Source organism: Cebus imitator, unplaced genomic scaffold (genome assembly GCF_001604975.1).
Source record: "Cebus imitator isolate Cc_AM_T3 unplaced genomic scaffold, Cebus_imitator-1.0 Scaffold505, whole genome shotgun sequence".
NCBI lineage: Eukaryota > Metazoa > Chordata > Mammalia > Primates > Cebidae > Cebus > Cebus imitator.
In genome coordinates, this window is record NW_016107820.1 from 860382 (window position 1) to 871087 (window position 10706).

The following is a 10706-nucleotide window of genomic DNA, read 5'->3' on the forward strand; positions in this document are numbered from 1 at the left end:
ATTCCTAGAGTACTATAGAAAACTTGTTGATCAAGCTATAGTTTTTTGCAAAAGATCTGTGAGCAGGTAGAGCACTACTGCATAGACGTAGAAAAGGAAGGGATTGGGGATTCCAGTTGACCCTTGAACAACATGGATTTTAACTGTGCGAGTCCACTTATACGTGGATTTTTTTCAGCATATTACATCGAGTGTGCCCACCTCCCCTGCTTTCCCTTCTATTTCCTCCACCTATTCTGTCTCTGCTACCAATGAGACAGCAAGATCAACCCCTCCTCTTCCTCTTCATCCTCAGACTACTCAATGTGAAGATGATGAGGATAAAGACCTTTATGATGATCCATTTCCACTTAATGAATAGTAAATATATTTTATCTTCCTTATGATAGTTTTAATAATATTTAATTTTCTCTAACTTACATTATAAGAATGCAATATACAATGCATATAACATGCAAAGTATGTTAATTTATTGTTTCAACTGTCAGTAAGGTTTCCGGTCAACAGTAGGCTATTAGTAGTCAAGTGCTGGGGAGTCAAAGCATATGTGCAGATATTCAACTGTGCCAGGGGTTGGTGCTCCAACCTCCTGACTTGACAAAGCCTCCTCAGACTTGACAAACATGATCTTTAGGTCTTAAACCCACTGATCAAAATGTTAAATTTGAATACAGAGGAGCTAATAGTGATCCCAATATACCTCACCATAGGATATTTTTAGGTCCTGTGAAGAGCTACAAAATCCTAGTCATTTTTTGTTATCAGCGGATAGTAAACTCAATTGTTTGTTCAAATCTCTCCCCTTCTAATGGTTCATTTGGTACTGACCCTTGGCTCTCCATTGGAAAACATGCTTAGGGAGACTGTGGGTAAAGGACTAGCTATAAGGAGAGATTAAGCCAAAGTCGTCCAAAGCAATGTGGTGGAAAGTGAGTTGTCAGTAAACCCTGGATATTGTGTCATCCCAGCCCACTTTGTGACTTCAGCAAGGCTTTTGCCTTTCTTAAGTCTTCTCACTTTCTAAATGGGGGATGTCCAGGAAAGGAGTGGAACATTACAGAACAGATCTCGATTTGAGTGTTGGCCCTGCGACCTATCAGCAGTGTGATGTTGAACAAGTTCTTGTAGTCTCAGTTTCCTCACCTGTTGTGATGGTTAATTTTACATGCCAACTTGACTAAGCCATATGGGTAAAGATGTGAGGATAAACTGATTATTTTCATAGTCTCAAGGTATCGGCCACAAGGTATTTATTAATTACAAGGTGAAAACTGCAGTGGAGAAAACCAGCATATACTTTATCAAGGTTAATGTCACCAATGATAACATAACCAAATCCATGATGAGATGTACTGAGAAAGTTACACTATTACTTATGTGATATTCTTGTCAAAAATGCATAGCCTCGATCTAATCATGAGAAAACATAAGATACACTCAAATTGAAAGACATTCTAAAAATAACTGACCAATATTATGAAAATCAGGGACAGACTGAGTAACTATTTCAGACTGGAGAAGACCAAGGTGACAGGACAACTAAATGCAGTGTGGGATCCAGAATTGGATCCTCAGGAAAAAAAAATGTCACGAGAGCAGAAAGTAGTAACATTTGGATAGTTTATGCAGTTTAGTTACTAGCACTGTATCAATTGTAATTTCCTAGTTTTTATAAGTTGTATCAAAACACAAACAAGTTTTATCATTGTATAAGATATTTACATTAGGGGAGGCTGTGTGAAGGGTAAATGGCAACTGTCTGTATTATTTTTGCAACTGTTCTGTATGTCTGAAGTTATTTCTTTAAACAAAATACAAATTAGAAAGACACAAATGTACCTGCCCTTCTGAAGCTATCATTCTGAGGAAAAAAAAAAAAGGAAAATAAAGAAAAAGCATAATTATATAAGTTAAAAAAACAAAAACTTTGAACCTATCCACCAGGAAATATAGTAAAAACCTGGGGTAAAGTACAGCCTTAAGCTTTTGAGGGGGTAAATATACAAACATAGATTCTTGCACTTTCACAGGTTCTGTTTGCTGACTTGAGATGCTATAACGGTTCTTTTATGATTCCTTGCTGTGTTTTCAGTGTTCGTATGAATATGTTTGAATCAGGTGTAACAAAAAACATCATCTGTGACTTCCCCACCCCTTTCGATTTCCTTCAATGGTTTTGTCTCCAAAATAGATTGTCTTTTCTACTTCTCCACAGGAATATACCTCACTGAAAAGATTTCTACTAATTTACATGTCTTAGATAATATAAGGCAGATTTTTGTGACCCAGTGGGGATTGGCCTTAGGGAACTTCTATGGATAACCTATCCCAATCTGAATGCAGAATTAACCCTTTTTTATAAATAAAATAAAATGTATGTGTATAGATTTCATTTAAAAGGTAATACAGGAGCATTATAAAAATTTTTGGAAAACACAGAAAAATATAAAAACAAATCACCCACATCTCACTCCTTTGCCTCCGACTGAAGACTATATTTACTTTTTGGTTCATTTGCTTCCTTCCAGTCTTCTTCTTATGCATCTGTTTCATGTAGTTCAGACTTATGTTTATATTATTTCATAATATACATTTTCTCTTCATAATAAAACATTTTTCAGGTTATTACAAACCTTTTGTAAGTATAACTGTAATGGCTGAGTAATATTTCTTCATGTGGCTCTTGACTCAATCACTTCTCCCCATTGTTTGATATTTCATTTGATGGAATGCCTTGATAGTTTATGTGGCTTTAGGAGTTGGCGCTGCTCTTCTAGAGGATGCTGACTACTGGTGTGTTTTCAGAAAAGGCATTGTGATGGAGAGGAATGAGCTCTAGGTTTGTAGCAAAAGACATGGGTTCAAATTGTGAGTTTTTTATAAAGCTTTTAAACTTCACTTGCTCATTTTTCTTTTCTGATTCATTTCCTCAATTGCAAAATGCCATAACAGATCCATAATCTTCAGGTTTCCCTTGAGCTGTAACATTCTATGATTATGTGTTTTCCTATCGACTTGTGTGAGTTCCTTATATATTCAGGTTATTAAATCCTTTTTGGATGGATAATTTGTAAATATTTTCTCCCATTCTGTAGGTTCTCTTCACTTTCTTTGTTTCCTTTGTTATACTGGAGCTTTTTAGCCCGATATAATCCAATTGTCTATTTTTTTTTTGAAGTCTTAGTAAAAAAAAAAAAATAATATTTTTTTACCCAGACCAATATCCTGTAGTGTTTCCCCAATGTTTTCTTTTAGTGGTTTCATAGTTTCAGGTCTTAGATTTAAGTCTTTAATTCATTTTGAGTTGACTTTTTTATATAATGAAAGATGGGGATCTAGTCTCATTCCTCTGCATATAGATTTCCAGTTTTCCCAACACCGTTTATCAAAGAAACTGTCCTTTGCCCAAAGTATGCTCTTGGCACCTTTGTCAAAATGAGCTGGCAACAACTCAAAAACAAACCAAATAATCTGATTTAAAAATGGGCAAAAGACCTGCCTAGATATTTCTCAAAAGAAGACATACAAATAGCCAACAGGTATGTGAAAAGATGCTCAACATCAGTAATCATTAAGAAAATGCAAATCAAAATTACAATGAGATATCCTATAATTCCAGTTAAAATGGCATTTATCCAAGAGACTGTTAGAATAGCTATTACAAAAAAAGACAACAAATAGCAAATGCTGGTGAGGATACAGATAAAGGGAAGTGCTCATACACTGTTGGTGGAAATGTAAATTTGTACAGCCACTATGGAAAGCAGTATGGAAGTTCCTTACAAAACTAAAAATAGAACTACCTCATGATCCAGCAATCCCACTGCTGGGTATATACCCAAAAGAAAGGAAATCAGCATATTGAAGAGATCTGCACTCCAACATTTAGCGTAACACTATTCACAATAGCCAAGATACGGGATCAACCTAAATATCTATCAATGAATGAATAGATAAAGAAAATGTGTTACACACACACACACACACACACACAAAATGGAATATTATGCATCCATAAAAAATGATATCTTGTCATTTACAGCAACATGGATGAAACTGAAGGTCATATGTTAAGTGAAATAAGCCAGGCACAGAAAGACAAATACTGTGTGTTTTCACTTACATGTGGTAACTTAAAAAGTGGATCCCATGGAGATAAAGAATAGAATGGTGGTTACCAGATGTTTATAGAGGTAAGGGGAAGTGAACTATAAACAGAAGTTGGTTAATGGGTACAAAAATACAATTAGAAGGAAGGAATCAGTTCCAGTATTCAATAGTACAGTTAGGAGACTGTAGTTAACAATAATATATTGCCTATTTTAAAATAGAAGAATTGGAATGTTTCCAACACAAAGAAAAATATTTATGGTGATGGGTATCCCAATACTTTGATTTGATAATTACATATTGTATACAGGTATCAAAATATCAAATATACCCTCAAAATATATACTAGTATTATGTATCAACAACTTTTTAAATGTTTTTGGTCAAAAATTTTTATTCTGTTTTCAGCAATTTTTAAAATTTTATATACCAATGAATCAATATTGATGTTTACATGTTAATGCTTCAATATTTATAGAGGACATATTTATATAGTTCAAAATGCCAGAAAATGCTACCTACATTTTTTGTCAATAGGCATACTCTTTGGCATTTGGGACCTCTAAATGAACTCTTTACAATTTTTCTATATTACCCCAGTTTGAATAGAAAGCCTCTGTTTACACGTCACAGTGACCTACATACTCTGAACCAAATTAATTGTTGACTGAAGTACTGTTGGAGGTCCAAGAGGAACCCTAGGCCCTTGCCTAATGAACCTATTGTAAGAAGTTTCTTCCTTATTTTATGGCTTTCTTGTAAATCTCACAGAGATTATACACTTCTTGTTCCTATAAATGGTCCTGATGCCTGTTCAACCTTTAAAAAATGTTAACTGTAAACACAATTACTGCAGAAAGTTTCTATCATCTTTTTATCAGTGGACTTCTAGAAGCTACACTTTGGTGAGTGTATGTAATGGTTCTAACTGGCCGCTTGAAGGCCTGTAATAGAGGTTAATGCATCAAAAAAACAACTCATTTAAAATGTGCTTTTGGTTAAAAGCAGATACCTTGACCAAAACTGGGGCATGTGAAAATGTAAAGAAAATACTAGGTAACATTTCCATTCTTCACTAGCTCTCGAATATTAGATCAAAAGATTTTCTTCACACTCACATTTGCCTCTGATGTATTCGAGGTGAATGAGAAAAGTAAGCAAAAGTTTTGTCTACTTCAGAGATAGAATATGGTTTCCTTTTGACCTAGGTGAAACATTTTCCCATACACAGTCCAGCAGATCAGAATGGGGAAGAAAGGATTCTATCATGAAAGGAGATTTGGGGAGACTGAAAGGGGGCTGCATGTAGGACTTTACATATGCTATGTAAATGATACCATGCTGGAGAAAATACACATTACAAATGAGGACAACAGAAAATAAAACTACAGCCAGAACTTTTCCAATCCTAGCGCCTGTGGCTTTGTTTTTGGTTTTATTCTTTAACTGAGAATTACTTTGGCACCTTACACTCAACAGAGGCAGTATAATTCATTCCAGGAAGGCATGCTTTAAATAAAGAGAATTGTATGTGCTTTCCAAGTAGAGCTGACCATTTTCTCTTCCAAGTAAAGTGTCTACTTAACCTTGGACCTTAAACTGGGAGCTTAATGAGCACTTCTTGATGATAGTTGATTACAGAGATAATCAATCCTCAAAAAAAGTAAATCATTCTTTTACAGACTATTGGATAGAATTTTCTTTTTTCTCCAAAATATAAAGTTTCCTTAATTTATAGTTAAAGTGACAAGTATTTTATAACATAAAATGGTATAAGATGCAGTGGCTTAAGATTTCAAGACTGCATAATTTGAGACTTAGGAGACCTGGTTATGGTTTTGATTCATATGGCTAGCCGTGTGATCTTGGTGAGTAATCTGGGCCTCCATTGGACTATAGATAATCAACGGGGTTCCTGGTAGTGCTGATATTCTATTATATATATATTTTAAAAACCCTAAATGCTGCCAGAAAAGAAATAGACTGTCTTGGGGCCATTATCCTGCTGAGAAATTTAAATTAAAGGACTAAAATGTCATGATCTGATAAGTAAAGTCTCAAAGTATGGCCTGTTGACCTAAGGAGATGCTGTTGAGTGAGGCTCAAATGTGACACATGGAAGGTCAGCTGGGTGAGGGATATGGTCCTCCTCTAAGCTGCAGTCTCTCAGAAGATTGTGAAGGCTTTTTGGCCTGAAGTGCATCTTTAAATTGGATCCCTCATAGCAATGCAAAGTAGACTGTGGGGTGGAAATGGGCAGATACTTGCTTGCCTGTTCATAGTAGACCCCATTATCAGTGGTAGTGGATCCAGAGACATCTCATTCACTAAGGAGGTTGCAGGTTTATGGAAGAAAGAGCCTAAGTGGGGCCCATTGAGATAGTGGTGGAAAGTCTCCTCAGCCATTTAACTGTTGCAATCCAGGCCAACACTGGGTCATCTTGATCATCCAGATCTGGTTTGATTCCTGTTAAAGGAGGAAGGACCAACTATCTAGTGGCAGGGAAGCATGGCCTCTTTGGAACAGCAATTCCCAGGAGGTGAAGTGATTAGGCAAAAGTTCTGGAGGCTGAGGCCTCTGCCCTCCCTTCACCCACAGAACAACACAGCCTAACTGTATCTCTGATGGCCATCACTGAGTCCAAGCATCAAAGCTTTCGAGAATAATTCAGAGCTTGAGGGGCTTACTGCATTCCATTTTCTGAAAATAAAAAGGCAGAAGCAGCTAAAGCTTGACTTTAGGCAGTCATTTCATTTCTTTTAATGACATTGCCAAGGATTTTGTTGTTAGCAACTTATTAGAAAAATAAAAGTTTCTCATGATGCTAATAACCAGGAGGCTTTAAACAAAGGCATTGATTTCAAACCTTTTCAGTGTTTCAGTTTGAAAATCAGTGATCTGAGTTCCCTCCAAAAAATGATTACCAAGTAAAAATAAGTTTATCCATTGTAATGAATATTACTTAAAAAGCATGAAAACTTGCAACGGAAACCCATGCCTGGTTAATATATGCCCTTTTGTAAACAAACTAACAACAACCCAAAAAAAAAGCCACCTAGAATTAAACATCCAAGTACAGCTAGTACACTTAGCACTGCTGATGTCACCTGATGGAGAAGCCTCTAAGACATGAGCTCTAGGGATGATGAGAGCACATATTTATCTGAGGCTTTTTGCCATTTGCAAAGCACTTTCATATACATTAGGTTTCCTCTCTGGCCGCTGCGAAAATGCTTGACTTCCCTCTGGAATCTAGTCCTTCAGCCCTGCAGAGCTGGTTCCAGGAAGAGACTCTTGACAGCCATGCTGCTGAATGGGTTGAGGAGCGCAGCCCAGGGATAGCATTCGGAGCTCCAGGAAGTAGATTTCTCAATCACCATATCAGACATGGAGATGACTGATCAGGGCAATTGAGGTGACTCTTCAGTTTGCCTCCCTCATCATTGTAAATTCCCAATCTGCATTTCACCATGGACTGGAGGTTGTATAAAGGGACTTCAAATCAAGGAGCCACAGAATGTCAGAGATGGACTGTTTCCAATTTCCTTAATTTATATACAAGGACATGGAGCCCTCAGGAAGTTGGGAGAGTGAGCCAGGGATTCATCACTGTGTAGCAGCATAGTCATCTGCAGAAGATAACTCCCTGTGGACACCTTATAGCCCCCCATCATGTGTTCCCCAATAGTTGGCCAAAGAGGTTTCTTAGTCCTAGATTTATAATCTCCAGGAAAAAGGCCCATCTGAGTCTCCTTAAATGATGAAGCAAGAATTGCTCCACTGTATTCTTGCTTCCTGTTGCCTATTAGATTGACTTTCTTTAATACAAGGGCATGGCTAAGTCAACTGCCTTCCTCCAATTCAGCCACAGTTGAGATCGGGGAAATTGCACCACGAGAATTTATTTTCTAATCCAACAGTTAACTGATGCCACATCAGTCCCAAACTTTCAGGGTATTATAGTTCATCAGGGTGACTCTGAGACTATAAACAACAATGTGGTAAGTAGAACAAGCACTGGACTTCATGCCCAGCCTCGGCTGCCTAGCTGTCCCACCATGTGCCCTTGGTAAAATCACTTTAACGTGTTTCCTCTACTGTCAAATGCAGATTATGTTAATTCTTTGTTTACCTCTCAGAGGTAAAGTGAGATGAAATACTTTGTGAATGCAGAAAGGGGGTAGTATGGCAGTGTGGATTAGTACATGGGCTTTGCCAGCAAACCAGCTTGGTGACAAAATCTGGCTATCGCACTTAGGAGCTCTGTGACTTTGAGTAAATACTCAGATTCTGTGAGCCTTGGTTTCCTCCTACAAAATAAGTAAGTACAATACTAGTATCTACCTCAGAGAATCATGCTGAGGAGTAAATGGAATAATGTATAGACAATGCTTAATGCAGTGCCTGGTATATAGTGGCTCAATAATGTCATCTGTTTTATTGTTATGCTAAATATGTACAAGGAATTACAGAAACATATCATCTAAAATCAAAATAACATGAACTTTCAAGTACCGTAAACCTAATTAAGCAGATGATTGACGTAAGGTCAGATGGTGTTTGATATTTAAGACCTAATAGGAACCCACAGCCAGGGACTTAAGAAGAGCTCTGAAATGGGATTGTTTTCTGTGATAACTGGAAAACTCAAGGGTAGGGTCTTTCAATCATAATACATGATTGAGATCCAAAGTATAACATGATAGAAGAGTTGTTGAAAAAATTACATAAGCATATTCATGAAGTTCAGAGAATTGTCCTGACCCAATTTGAAATCAACTGTTGAGATTGCTACCTACACAGAAGATGGTTAGAGAGATCCTGGAAGGGCCTACTATGTGTCAGATACCATCCTAGACTTTGATGACAGAGACTCAGGCCATGCCCTCATGAGGCTTACAGTTTCTGGGGAAAACTGAGATTGAAATAGGCTGGGCACTGTGGCTCATGCCTGTAATCCTAACACTTTGGGAGGCTGAGGCAGGCAGCTCACTTGAGGCCAGGAGTTTGAGACCAGGCTTGGCCAACATTGTGAAACCCCATCTCTACTAAAAAATACAAAACATTAGCTGGGTGTGGTGGTGCATGCCTGTAATCCCAGCTACTGGGGAGGCTGAGGCAGGAGAATTGCTTGAATCTGGGAAGCAGAGGTTGCAGTGAGCTGAGATTGTGCCACTGCACTCCAGCCTGGGTGACAGAGTGGGACTCTGTCTCAAAAAAAAAAAAAAAAAAAAAAAAAAAAAAAAAAAAAAAAAAAAGTCAAGAAAAGATTGAAGTATCATTCCGGATGTTGCAGCCCGTGTGTAGAAACAGCCCCAAGTTCAGAACCTTGTCAGTCCATTCTAAAATCATGGCGGTACCAAGTGGTTCTGTCAGAAGAGGAGCCACAGTCATGAAAGGTGGTAGTCCCCATGGTGGCCATGGAATTCTTTCCAGCAAGTTTCCCCAAATGAACTGTAACCTGGATCGTTATTTCTTCCTAGAAAGTAAATTGGCCTGACAGCATACCAGGTCAGAAACAAATGCTTAACATTTTAAGTGGAAATCTGTGGTGTGACATGATGACACGTGTATCACATGCTGTCAATTTGTTCATTTCCTGTAACTGACATGCACAGTGCAACTTTCTTAAATTAATCCTAATTTTTAGACACTATCTACTCTAACCTTCATGACAGTGCCTTTCGTACAACTATGCAAACGGAGGATTTCAAGTTCTTTAAAACAAAGATTAGTACCCGGAGACTACAAATTAAACTCTTTTAAAAGGAACTCAAGCCAAAAATCTCACTTTAGAAAATCTGAAAATCAGCATTTCTATAAAACCAATACCTATTAAAATCAATTTCTAGTTTTATCTCAATGGATTGGGTTATGGAGTCTCAGTTTTGACCCTTTCCTGTCTGAAAAGATGGCTTTCTATTGGCCCAAGAGTTCTCCCAGTAGGTTCCGTTTGGTTGGGGTTTTGTGACTAGGGGAAATTGATGAGGCATTGGCAGGGGTGGGGGAGGCAGTCCAAATGGGAGAAGCCAACAGAGGGAGAAGGGTCAGAGGGAGACAAGGTTGTTCCTGCAGTTTCTGAAATATTGGGTTGAACTGAGAGTTCTGAAACTGGGGCCTGAGGTGGGTTTTGCTAGGTAAGAAAGGGGCTTTTGCAGCCAAAACCAGGGCAACAGGCTGGTGAGGAAGAGTATTACACCTTAGCTAAGATGCCATAGGGAGTAGAATGAGAGGGAAGCAATTTGATCCCCACCCCAGCCTAGATGGTAGCTAGATGACCCCAATATGACAGCAGCAATGGGCCCTCCCTCCAGATAGCCTTTTAATTTCCTCTTGCTACTGCCCTCCATGCAAAGTGCTTTCTCCTCCCTACTGCTAGCTTTTCGGTGGAGGAAACATGGCTTGGATCCAGCATCCTGCCCACATATTTGAGGGTTCATTGAAGAGCTGAGTTCTAGAGCCCCTGGCCCCATCAGAGCCAGGGAGGGATGCACATGGTGAGGAGGAAAGGAGAAAGCACCCCTTGGATCAGAGAAGACAAAGCTACCTTGCTCAGTAGCTGATGCTCAGTGAGCATGTGCCAGGCCTGGGCCAA